We start from the raw sequence: 13,490 nt of genomic DNA, 5'->3' as shown, positions 1-13,490 counted from the left end.
AACATGTACTTACGACTTACAGAGTAATTGAATGTATACACTATAATAACCAGCGATTTAAGGCTTTAAAAGATCGAAAAAAAAGAAAAGAAAAGAAGAAAGATAATATGTTGTGGCAGTCTAACTCGATCTAAGGAAATAGAGAGGGAGGGGGTTGGGGGGGGGCAAAGCTTGTTAATCTGGAAAGAATACAAGCATCAATTTCAAGCACTTATAGAGAATCAAGCGGGCTTGTTAAGGTCGTAAGTTGGACAATTATCCCGTGTTAGGTTCAATCAGCTTAGTCCTACACAAAATTGATCGAATCATGTGAAAACAAATGTATTCTGATTTTTGTCGCAGATATTTCTGGTCTACGCACTCCAGTGCCCGCACAACTGATATTGAAACGCCTGATTTTCCCATATTCTACAGCGACAACATTACCTGATTTTTTACAACCATGAAGGACTCGAAAATACTTGCAATCCTCATCTGTTTGCAAATTATTTTCGTCACTTTCGTCCCGTCAGGGGCTGGTAAGTTGATACTGATTAATTATACCATCGAAATTCTATATAATGGCTACAAAAAATATTTGCATCATTACCCTCATTTCCTAACGAAGCGCGTTTTTTACCAAGTTTTATATTTCATTTCATAGTATCAAATCTCTGTAGTTACACGAAAGTATTAAATGATAGGAAACTTGATATACACGAATTTAATTAATTAATAAGTTAGTCGATATACAGCCATTATTATTTCATGTGAAATATTACAACGTCAAAAACTTAACGTTCTTGTACGTACAGTATTAATCACAAATTGTAAGAATGTTTACTGATAAGCAAAATAGATAATATGGAAAACGCAGACCTATGGAAAGAGAATTCCTGACATTAGACAGGAATACGCGATTGCACGAAATATTTTATGGTATGTCTGACATGGAGAATATATGCGGCGAAGTACGAAAAATTCATCCTGAGATATGTATACGACCTACGCGGTACGGGACGTGTTATAAATGGTTTCCGCCACTCAGCTGTATTTCAATTTGTGAACACGATCGAACAAATGACGCGACAATTATTAATTGCCGTCTCTGCCTTAGTAACGATTCGCGTTGGAACGAGGTCGAATCGTTCCGATTCCACGCGCGATTAACAAATAATTACAGTGGACATCAATTACTTGGATGACCTTCGTCATTTCAGCGTAGCATCGATGACATCCGGTAATTGGACTCAAAACGATTTGCTTAAAACGATTAATTTGATCAAACCAACCAATTATTTCAATTAATACAATCTGAACTTTAAATTCGCACGTCTTGTATATACACACCGGGCTCGAGAAAAGTTTTCATTCGTTCGAGTAGAACCTTCGTAGTTCTTGAGGACGCGTGTCGCTTCTCGGTGCTTTAATTCAACGGTGCTTTAATCTCATCGACGAAGCATCGATGCAACGAAGAAGCATCGTGATAGCCGCAATGCGGATCCGTTCGACAAAAATTTCCTGGTACGGTCGTTTTCGTAATGTTATTAACCGTTTTAGTGTCGGATGTTTCAAGACTCCGTATCGGTTTGTGCTATGCAGCGCGATAGAGCTTCGTTTATTTATTTGCGAGGAGTACCGATCGACGCGATCGCGCTGCCCTTTTTCATCCTGTTTTTTTTCATCGAAATATACCGTTCGACGTGCTCGCGCTTCATTTCATCGGTTATACTGGAAGCGTTACAACAAACACTCAAAAGTTTGCGAAATATTTATGCTCTGCGTTTCGTTTGCGCGATAACATTCTATAATGCAGTATTTGGTTTTCCGATTCAAGAGGTAATTTTTTATATTGGTTTTTTTATTTGGTTTATGATTATTTGAAAAACAAGTAATTACGAGAGGAAACTCTGATATGACTCACGACGAGCACGCTTGAGCGCGTTGCGAATTAATGATCGTGACCATACGTCGTGGCACAATTTACCACGGTACGCGAATTGAGCGATCACGCTGCGTGGTGTTAAAACGGTTAGCGTAACTGCGCGTACGATTGTCGAGGGGCAAAGATATTGACGTTGGTAATCGTTTTCAGTGGCTTTAGAAGAAAACTGTACTGATTTCGAAGGACAAGTTATCTCAAATGGGCTGCTGTATGTGCCGGGACCTTCGGTTTGCAGCCTTTGCGTCTGCTACCATTCGGAGCCAAAATGGTGCAAGGCTATCTTCTGTTCACCTCCTTTTGTAAGTATATGCTCATTCTAAAAGCAACCAGCTTAGCACAACCATGCGAAACTAAAGTACACCGTTAACGCTTGCATGCTGGTCGTTAAAACACATGCTGCGCGAATAGGGTACACAGCGATTCATTTAACTCGCCTTGAATTAGTTTTAGAAAGACAAACATGGACAGGGATAATTTTTGTCACGAGCCGTTTAATTTATTCGTTCATTAGAACGAATTAATTTACACCTGCTGAGATCGCGATTGATGCGACAAATTCGAAATCTTGTTCCATATAAATATTTTTAAACAAGCACGTCGTAAGCTTTGTATATTTTTTAATCGCAACGAAACTGTTCAGAGAAATGCTGAAATTATTAATTAGAAAAGGAGATTTCTACGCATCGTTGTAAAAGTGTCAGGGAAAATATTCGTGAAACAGTTACGTTGTTACAAGTTCTACAAGAAGAAATATTGAAAATCACGTTCCACTTATTCAGTTGCACGTGTAAAAGGTATCTTGCGTTCGCGCAAAAAATCTCTGAAGGATACATGCTTTATAATAATTGGAGTGTCGAAGTTGTTACGCGGATCGGCGTACACGTACCTTTTAATGAAACTAGGTTACCCATTCGTTATTCGTTCCTAATTTTCAGCTTCATGATTTTTACGCAATAAAATTTTATACACCTGTTCGGTTTATAAATGATTCAATTCAAATTTAACAGAATTAAAGTTGAAATAATCATTTGTACTTCATTAAAAGGTTCTTTCAGCATCTCGTTTTAATATTTTTATTGGTAATATTTTGTTGATCGTTATATTTAAATGGAGTTTTTCAAAGGAGAGACATTTTAAGGTAGGAAATGGACATACATTTATAATAAGAATTCAGAAGAAAGAATATTTCATACAGAAAGAAATATTCCGTATGTATAAATAACTACGCTATGAATTTTATATGTATCGGATATTCCTTCTGGTTAATGTATCTGATGTTTTTTCACGCGAGGTAGCGTATATTTGCATCTATATGTCTCTTCGTTTCTCAGTAGTAAAACTTAGCATTCATGCGGCTGATAAGTAGTTACGCACTGACAACGAGAAACATAAAATGAGTAAGAAGCATGAGACATTCTATAGGAAAAATAAACTTGTTTTTATCTTTCATTGCATATTCGTCAGAATATTGTTAATAAATATTTAAGTTAAGATTTCAGTTGAAATAAATACATAGGATTAGACATTTATTTGTCGGAGATGAAAGAACACCGGAACCTTCCCTTCGGAACTTTGGGAAGACCCCTAGTACTGTAATTTAGATTTCACCATAGCCGAATTAAGAAACTGTTGTCATTCAATTCGACTGTACTTATTTGAGATTTATGATAGTGAGCTCGGGCTCGAGGCGACAACCAGTCGCCGAACGTAGTCGCGGTCAAGGGATGAACGTTTTGTCTAACAAAGGCATGAAGTAACTCTATAGCTCTCCTTAAAAGAAATACTTAGGACGGGGCACGACGGTAAGCATTTCAACGATTTCTGTCCCGTGGCTCGCCACACGCAGACTCTATTCTTTGAGTAAGATGATTACCAGATGTCGTCGCGTCTCCACAGTACATGTTCAGCTAGCCCGAGGACCCGCTTTAAATCTTAAGATTTGTTTAACTAAAGTCCTTCAAACCGACAAACAGTCCTAACCTAACCCCAACTACGAGAAAATAGGAGAAATCTATTTTTCTCACGAACGACGCTTCCTCTTCTCGAACTCTCTCTTAAGGGCGGTTAGCACGCTTCCCTAACCACCAACATGGAAATTGGCCAATTAACAGTAACGCCAATTTCCCTCACTTTCCGAATGAAGGCTTTTCTCCACGAATCCGATGATTTCGTGCCCTTAGGCACACCCATCATGGTTTTCCTCGACAGCGTTACCGTGATGGAGAACCACTCTCCCGTACGATCTCAAAGACGATTCAAGTAACTCTCAGATACGTAGTGATTGCCCCATGCATTAACATTGAGTACAACTTAGACGTTGAAGAAAAGTAGAGTTCGTCATCCCCTTGACCGCGGATTCGTTAGTGAGCCTAGGATCATTGTCATTAGCTTCTCGAGTATCTAATTATCGCGATTACTTGTCCAATTTCATCATAGTCATATTTGCACTAGTAAATATCTCCTCTATTGCATAATGATCACGTCTAGCGCCAATAGGGATTCGTTTCACGCCCTTAACCCTAACTCAAATCTTAACGTCAACCCGACATATTTATATATGTATCTATGAACGCATTTGACATAAAATTTTGATAACGACTAAAATTATATATTCTGATATTAAATTAATTTAATGAGAATAAAAAACTAATTTTTTTAAACAAGATTTTGTATAAAGTTATATTTATTAGGAAAAGTTCGTCCATCCCTTTATAATATGATAGGATTAGACTCATAGCTGTGTAAATCATTTCATGGAATAGTATATGTGTGCGTGTGTGTTCTAAGTTTTTACTATAAAAATGCTAAATGTACTAGGAGACGTTTTTAAAAATTCATACATTTTTCTTCATCAAACATATCAATCGTTATATTGAAAAGTTAATTATCTTTTATTTGTTTCGAGCTGCACATTGATTGAGACATTCGTGTTGGTTATAATTGCGAATTTAACGCAACGAAGTTGTTTGAATCCCTTGCAAGCATGTAAATATATCTTCGAATTAATTGGTCAATTACTTGAGGTTGGAATTGAAAGAAAGGGAAAGATGGAGGAGAAGTCTTGCGTTTGAATGCGGGACACTTTTAAAGCCCACAGTTCGCTGAAATTGCCAGAGAATTCAATTAAATGGCAAATTAAACCATTGAACTGAATCTGTTTCCAATCGCGAGCTTAGAAATTCTATCCTTTGAATTTTTATATCAGTCAACTTTCTTTTTGTACGTACGGTAACGAATATAATTCATGAATTAATGAAGTATGTAATTGGATGAAAGTTCTTCTCCCTGGATTCAGTTTAGACTAAGAAAAATTATATAATAACGAAATTATCAACTTAAAATTGATAGAGTGTATAGTTTTTTTTTCTTTTTTGCGTGAGGAGGGAAAAATGCTGTTACGCATACCCAGTGATCCGCATCACTGGGTTATGTGGGACTCGGGCCGATGTTGTTGCCATACCCACTAAAAACCCCTCCTCCTTTTTCCTTTGCTTCGAGGACAGACAACCCCGGTAAAACCTGTCGGCAGTCATCAGGGTTGTCCTTTCATGCCCCGTTGTATCTTCTTCTTCAGGCAGTTATTCTGTATATTCTGTATTGCTCTCGTCATCTTCTCAGCTAGTTCAGAATACTGGGCTGATCTCCTTCTGTGGTTCTTTGTTGTCTTGTATCTCTGCCTTCACTGCTCCGCGTAGTTGTTGTTGCTCTCGTTCTCCTCCTTGCTTCCATCAAGGCCTTCGCTGTCACCCTCCTGTGAGACATGACGGTCTTGCGAAATTGCCTGAATTTATCTCAGCTCTCGTTCTTGGCGGTCACCGTGGCGATCAGATTGTCCACGTCTATGTTCTCGCCAAGAGCGTTCTCCAGCTCAATCCTTCTGTCCGTTCACTTCGGGCACGTGAAGTCGGGAACGTCAACCGTTTCCAGTGCAAATTCAATTTTGAATCGCAATTTCCATGTTTGCGTGGCAAAAACTGCTTCCCAATCAAAAACTCTGTCCACTCCGCACGCTCCACACGCTCTGCCCACTCTACCTTTTCCCGTTCTTCGGAACAGGTATCCCGAAACCCCCGTGATCAAGGTCACGCAGCCTTTTCACGTAAACTGTCCACTTAAAGGACCCAACGGTACATTGTTTACAGTTCGGCCGATACCTTAGGCCTTCTGGCCCCGGTACTACATAAATATTTGAATAAATATTGCGAATTTCATATTGCTAAAAGATTTATACTATTTGTTCGTAAATAATCGTCGGATCTATATTTAAGTGGAAACTGCTGCATTAGATCTCTTTTCTTACTTAAAATTATTTGGATTGGTAACTTGGATGTAACATGTAATTTATTCTTCTTTTATAAATAGTGTACAGAAGATACCAATTCAGAGAAATGGAAGGAAAGTCTAAAAGCAAAGAAAATCTACAGGAAGATGAAACGTTCGAGCCTTGCCAGGCTATATAAGATGCTAAGTAATCTTCCTAGTCCTGCAGTTCTTTCTATTTCGATCAATAATTATTGGTATATGTTAGGAATGCAATTAGAATTTTTGTCCTCAAGCAAAGTATAATTTCAATTTTGTATGTAAACCAAAATATTAAATATCAAATAACCATCAAATAAAATTATATTGTATGGACTACTGTTTCTTTAAATATTTGAATATTTGGTAAATATTGTTTATTTAAATATTTTAAATTGCATGGAAAAAAAATGATGCAAATAAATCATAGGGCATTTTAACTAAAGAGACCAATATCTATTTAACTTTGATTAAATCGTCACCGTTTAACGCTCTATCTCTTTTATTAACTGTGCCTTGTTAAACTACAGAAGATTACAGAGGATGCGTTTTTTTGATAAACAAACGTTCTGACAAATACGGCAGCAAAATCAGATATATAGATTCTTACAACAGCAGTTATATTCTATGAATTCCGTTTTTCAGAAGCTTTATTTGTGAAACGACAATTCGCCAGAGTACGGATTCACTGTAGTTATAGCTGTAGGATCTCTATCTAGTTGACAGATCTGCTTTACGTAAAGAATTCCTGTCTCTTGTTCTACCTTATCGCGATTCTTTCCTCACCTTATACGCTTTGTCGAGGAAAGTAATATCGCTACATATCTCGGCTCCGGTTACAATAATTAGTTTCCGCCTAAACTGTTAGAACCACGTAGCACGCACTCTACTCTCGTTTTTTAAACATTCAGGCCATCTGATCGCATGCGACGAGTTTTATGTTAATCCCGACCAATTACAATATCTTTCTCTCGTTTACAAGGGACGACGAGACTGGCAGTTGCGTGCTTTCCAAAGCAAAAGCCGCGATATCTGCATGATAACCTAACGTCAACCGATTTTGTTGTACTATTCTTAAGTGGACTTCGTTTGTACCACTTTCGTAACAAAAATAGAATATCTAGAACACAGCATTCCGTTCTGCGATATTGTCAATTTCTAACATCTGAAACATCAGAGATAATTTTTTCCCTACAGTTGTAAATTTGTGTGAAAAATTACGAACGTAACGGTGTTTGGCGCATGTACAGTTCCCCCTCCCCCTCGCCCCTCCAACCATCATTTGCGTAGACATGCTAGAAAGATCCACTTTTCCACGGTGAAACTGTGTGTATTGTAATTTCATTTTGACAATGGTCCAACATCCTACTATGCATAAGTTTAATATCAATATAAGCAGGTTTCATGCCAAGTATTACATCTAACGTATAAGCACTAACCCTGGTTTTAAATACCTTATAGTAACACTGAAAAGATTATTCAGTAGGATGTCTGGCTCAACATCAATATTTTACTTAGAAGAGAATACGTCGAGAGCATGTTGGTGGATGGAATGGGAGATGAATGAAGGCTTACTTCTGTAAAATACATAAAATGGTAGTCGGAATGAATTTTGGCGCTTGGGGACAGAAAAAGAGCTGACTGATACTGTCATACACCTGAATTTATAAAATTTTGAAAATCGATGTAACCTTTGAACTTTATCGTATTCTGTTTCATAGCACAAATTATTCTTCCCGAAATGTACGTTTAGTGTTATAATATATTTGACCAATGGTTCTCAAATACTAGTTTTGCTGAAGCAATGGTGGAATTGGAGCAATTCTTTCTTCTTTTATTCTTTGAATGACCTGGATTTTCGAGTAGTCTAGTGACGATTGATCCGTACAATTAATCGATTTCTTCTTATTACAGAGCTGCAAGAGATTCCGCGTTGGACGCCGATGTTGCGAGTTCGAATGCCTGGATGAGGTTTGCACTGAGTATTGGTCCGGATCTGATGTGGTTATCGTCGATGGTTCACCTAAACTTGAAAAACATAGTGTATTGTGGACGCTGAGCTTAGTGATGGCAATTGTAATATTTTAATTTCTCAATAAAGATTCCGATGGCGCCGTTGACAAAATTCGTACCTTATAAACGTCGACGATTAGCTTCAGCCACCGGGAAAAGAAGTAGTGTACAATGTAGTGTGTTAACGAAGAATCATTTGTAACTGAATAATTATACCTTGAGGAGATTATACCTGAGTAATTATATTTATTCTTATTTTCTTCCCCTTTATTTCATTTGAATAGATTTTTGTATTCAAAGAGCGAGGTATGATTATTTCAGACGGGTTAATTTGTTTTTATATATGTCAAAAGAATGAAAGGAGATGACGATGAATCGGTGACAGGTAGAAAATTGTAATCTGTTGTATTTCCATGGTACTGTATACTTGATTATATTTTGTTCAATATTATTCATATTCTATCATGTAATTTGGGAATATACATACATATACATATATGAAAATATAGTGGTATACTTATCCCCTAATCTTTGTGATTTCTATGAAACTTTTATGATTCATTGTCACTTGTATGAAAGATGGAAATATAAAAAATTGATAAAATTATTAATAATATTTACAAAGAAAAAGTGAGCTGTTGGATATACAGGGTGGTTGGTAACTGGTAAAAAAAAGAAGTCGAAAATATACAAATTTTTCATTTGAGGCTTTGTTTTCGAGAAAATCGACTTTGAATTTTCGCTCGGTACGCGTGCACTTTATCACGTTTCGTTATAACGGATTTTATTGTAGATTGTGTTTCGATTGACGTTATGTTGATAAACCGTTCCAATATGTTGCAACGCGTTGCAGGCATACCGATCAAAAATTCAAAGTCGATTTTCTCGAAAATAAAGTCTCAAACGAAAAATTTTTATTCTATATTTTCGACTTCTTTTTTCGAGTAGAATCACCAATTTTCCGCCTGTACTATCAATTACCAACCAGCCTGTATGACAAAATTCTATTTTAAACACGAAACTCGCCACGAGTGGCTATTTTGTTTACGAAATTAAACGAATTTAATAAATGAAATGGCAAGGAAGGAACTACAAGTGACCGTCAAACTATTTTTATGCTTGAAAAGTAATTCGCAAAGTAATATAATATAATACTACCGATTTGTGTCTCTTTCAGAATTTTTTCTTAATCTCTTGTTTTTTTCCCTTCAAATTTATTATTTATTATTTATTCGGTGTCACGAAAACCGATTAAATATTAAATATCTTAAATATAGATTGAAATGAAAGCTTGTCAGTTCTCGTTCAATTGTCACTTCAAAGTTGTTAGTTCAAAGGTTCTCGTACATCATAAAGCAAGGGACCAAATCTTTAACTTATTACAAATTAAACCTTTTATTGTAATTACGAAAATTATGAAAGTCCCAAGCGAAACAAGTAGGGAACATGAACTGCTCAACGAACCAAAGAACGGCACAGTGACAAAATTAATACAGTAAGGATCACAAATATTACAACATTACACTCTTACATCACATAATAGTTCTCTATACAAAAGATATATAGCGAATCGACTTTTCACAACGATAAGAATCAACAGAACCAATTAAGACCAGGCGAAACTCTCATAAGATAAGATATAGATAGATAAGAAATAAATTTAATAGTAAACACGTAGGTGAAACACTTGCTGAAATTTGCATCACTCGACACGAGCGAACCGTTCGGAAGGAAAACGCGTTCAGCCTCCAAGGCGGTGGAATTGGGATCACTTAATTAACTCCGTTTGAATCTATCTTGAATTAATTCTCATTTAACGACCTGTGCGTATTCAACATCATAACATTTCCGACCATATCGTTCCCAGAAGATGAAACAGCACGATAAAACAGATGTGAATACCTATCACGAGCGAAACAGAAATGCGAAGATCCTTTGGAACGATAATAATAAAATTGCATGCATAGGAACCATGGATGGAACACAAGACAAAGGTGTAGATGGTATTATAAGCTTTGAAACGAGCGTATAGGACGAGAGAAATTGATCAAGAAATTGAGTTGAGCCCATTGAAGTTAGGAATAACATACTTTGATGTTTTGTTTAAAGGAGAGATATTGAGCTGTGAAAAAATTGTATAGGTTCTCTGAAGGTAAATAAGATTTTGTTGCTGAGTAAATAAACGAGATTTCAAGTTTCTCTTGAATATTGGAAATTTAAAGGTTTTGATGGTATTTTATCGTTATATTACTTCCAAATTTTAAAGGACCAAATCACATGGCTGATATTTTTAAAGTCTTTCTATACCTTTGAGGAAGTAAGATAAGGTTGATAGATAGTCGTTGTTGGTACTTAACCGAGTATGGTCATATAGTCGATTAAATGAAATTTCTATTCTTTCAGATATATATCGTCAAATATATATGTCGGATTAGGGTCAGGATTATGGAGAGGGGCGTTTGATGAATTCTCATTACAATTAGCCATTGCCGTGATACAATAAAGAGTTTACTAGCACAGGCTTATCAACAAGATTAGGCACTCGTAGCACTAGTGATAATGATCATAGGTTCGAAACGAATCCGCGGTCACGGGATGATAAACGTATGTTCTCGCACAGTTCAAGTCTAACTCTTTGTTAACTAGATGTGAGGTATTCACTGGTTGTAAGGTGGTACTGTCACTCGTCGATGAGATCGTACGAAAGAAAGAATCTCCGTCTCGATGATGCCGTCCAGGAAAACTATAATGGGTATGTCTAAGGACATGAGATCCCCGGATTCGTCAACGAAAGCTTTCGTTCCAAAGGTGAGGGAAATTAGCGCTGTTGCTAATTTGTCGATCTCCATATCGGCGTTTTGAAAGAGATGCTGGCCGCCCTTGAGGGGTGGTTGTTGACGGGGGGCATCGTGGAAGATAGGTTTCTCCTATCTTCCCATAGTTGCAACAAAGTCTATTTGAAGGACTTCGCTTGACTAAATCTTAAGATCTATAACGGGTCCTCACGTTAGCTAAACATACAAAACAAAGGCATGCCGACATCCGGCGATCATCTTACCCGGAGGACAAAATCTGCGTGTGGCGGGCCGCGGGATAGAAACTATTGAAGTATTTACTGCCACGTGTCGCTACGACTATTTCTTTTAAGGAGAGGTATAGAGTTACTCTGTGCCTTTGTTAGATAAAACGTTCATCCCTTTGACCGCGGCTACGTTCGGCGATTGATTGTCGCCTCGAGCCCAAGCTCATGATCATAAATCTCGAATAATCGGAGCGGCATTTGTTTAATCTAAGTTACAACGTTACGGTATTCCCGCGAATCCAAGGAGGGGTTCCGGTGTTCTTTCATCTCCGACATATATTATATATCAATGTTAATTGTTATCTGTGTTGGCGTAGTGAATAAACACATTGATGTTCGGTGTTTCAATTATCAGAATTATAATCGATGTTAAATGTATAGAGTGTCAAAAAATTATTTGTTGTAGCTGTGGAAGATGGAGATCTGTTAGAGAAAATGGATCATGAAATTGATCTTGAGTATAATTTTCAGACAAAATTTTTTATTGCATCATAAAGTACTTATCACGAGAAACGAAAGTTTCAGAAAACCCCTGGATCGTAAATGATTCGTTCTTTTGAAAAAAGCTGTTTAAAATTTCTTATACTAATCCTTATACTAATTGTGTATACTAATTGTATTTAGTATATTATGTTATAAATAATGGTTAATATAAGTATCAAAACAAATAGACAACAATTAATTAGATAACATCGTAATCCAGAATGATAAGCGAACAAAACGCAGTACTCAGACAGCAAACCCAACAAATCACAGTCATGCTACAACTAATTACAAACGTGCTAAGCAAAGAATAAAAAACGGACACTCTACAAATAGCAGCCTGGAACTCAAACGGCCTACAACAACGGGTCCTCGAAATTAAAACATTCATATACAGTAACAATATAGACAAACTACTTGTCTCAGAAACACACTTCACTACAAAAAGCTACTTGAAAATACCATACTACACCATATATGATACCAAACACCCCTCAGGAAAAGCTCACGGAGGGACAGCAGTGATAGTCAGAAACGATATCAAACATTATCTACACAGCCAAGTTAACAAAGAATATTTACAAGGAACCACTGTTACAGTTCAAACTAGCAGCAACTACTTCCAGTTGTCAGCAGTGCATCCGCGACACAAAATAACATCACAAATGTGGGAAGAATACTTCCAGGACCTAGGGGACAAGTACATCGCAGCGGGAGACTACAACTCAAAGCACACGCTATGGGGGTCAAGAAACATTATACCTCGAGGCACAACACTGGAAAAATACATTAGAAATAATAACCTCAATATATTATCCACAGGAACACCGACACATTGGCCGACTGACCTGAACAAAAAACCAGATCTTCTGGACTTTGCAGTTACAAGGGGACTAAACACAAATAAACTAAAAATAACACCCAACCTCGAGCTCAGCTCCGATCATACACCCATAATAATTGAATACAGAAACAAACCAATACACTATAGCAAACCAGAAACACTATGCAATAAAACCACCAAATGGCAAACTTTCAAAGAAATAATAGAACGCAAAATAAACTGCAACATCCCGTTGAAAACTCCGGAATACATAGAACAGGCAGTAGCAACATTGACAGCAACTGTTCAAGAAGCAGCAAGGACAACGACTACACCCGAATCAACCAGCAGACAAACAATAGCAATCCCGCAAGAAATACTCGACAAAATCAGAGAAAAAAGAAAAGCAAAAGCAAAATGACAAAAATACAGAACTCGAGAAAACAAAAAACACTTAAACAAACTTGCAAAGGAAATAAAAAACAAAATAAAGGAGCACAACGATAACGAATTCGCAAAGTTCATAGGGACACTCTCCACACACGAGAACACCAACTATTCACTATGGAAAGCCACGAAATAAATAAGGAAGCAAATAATACCCGTCCCAGCAATCAGAAAAGCAGATAACACATGGGTAAGAAGCAACGAAGAACAAGCTGAAGAATTCTCCAACCACCTCTGCAACACATTCACACCACACATTATCAACAACAGCAACCTCAAAAGTCATACGGAGGAGGATCCACAAACCACTATTACCACAACCGACAAAGAATACACTATACCTAAAACATCAGCACAAGAAATTAGAAACATAATTGATAAAACAAAAAACAATAAAGCGCCAGGAATCGACCTAATTG

This window comes from Bombus affinis, unplaced genomic scaffold (assembly GCF_024516045.1).
Source record: "Bombus affinis isolate iyBomAffi1 unplaced genomic scaffold, iyBomAffi1.2 ctg00000078.1, whole genome shotgun sequence".
Taxonomy (NCBI): domain Eukaryota; kingdom Metazoa; phylum Arthropoda; class Insecta; order Hymenoptera; family Apidae; genus Bombus; species Bombus affinis.
The sequence above is the reverse complement of the archived record's forward strand: the minus strand, read 5'-3'. Positions refer to the sequence as shown.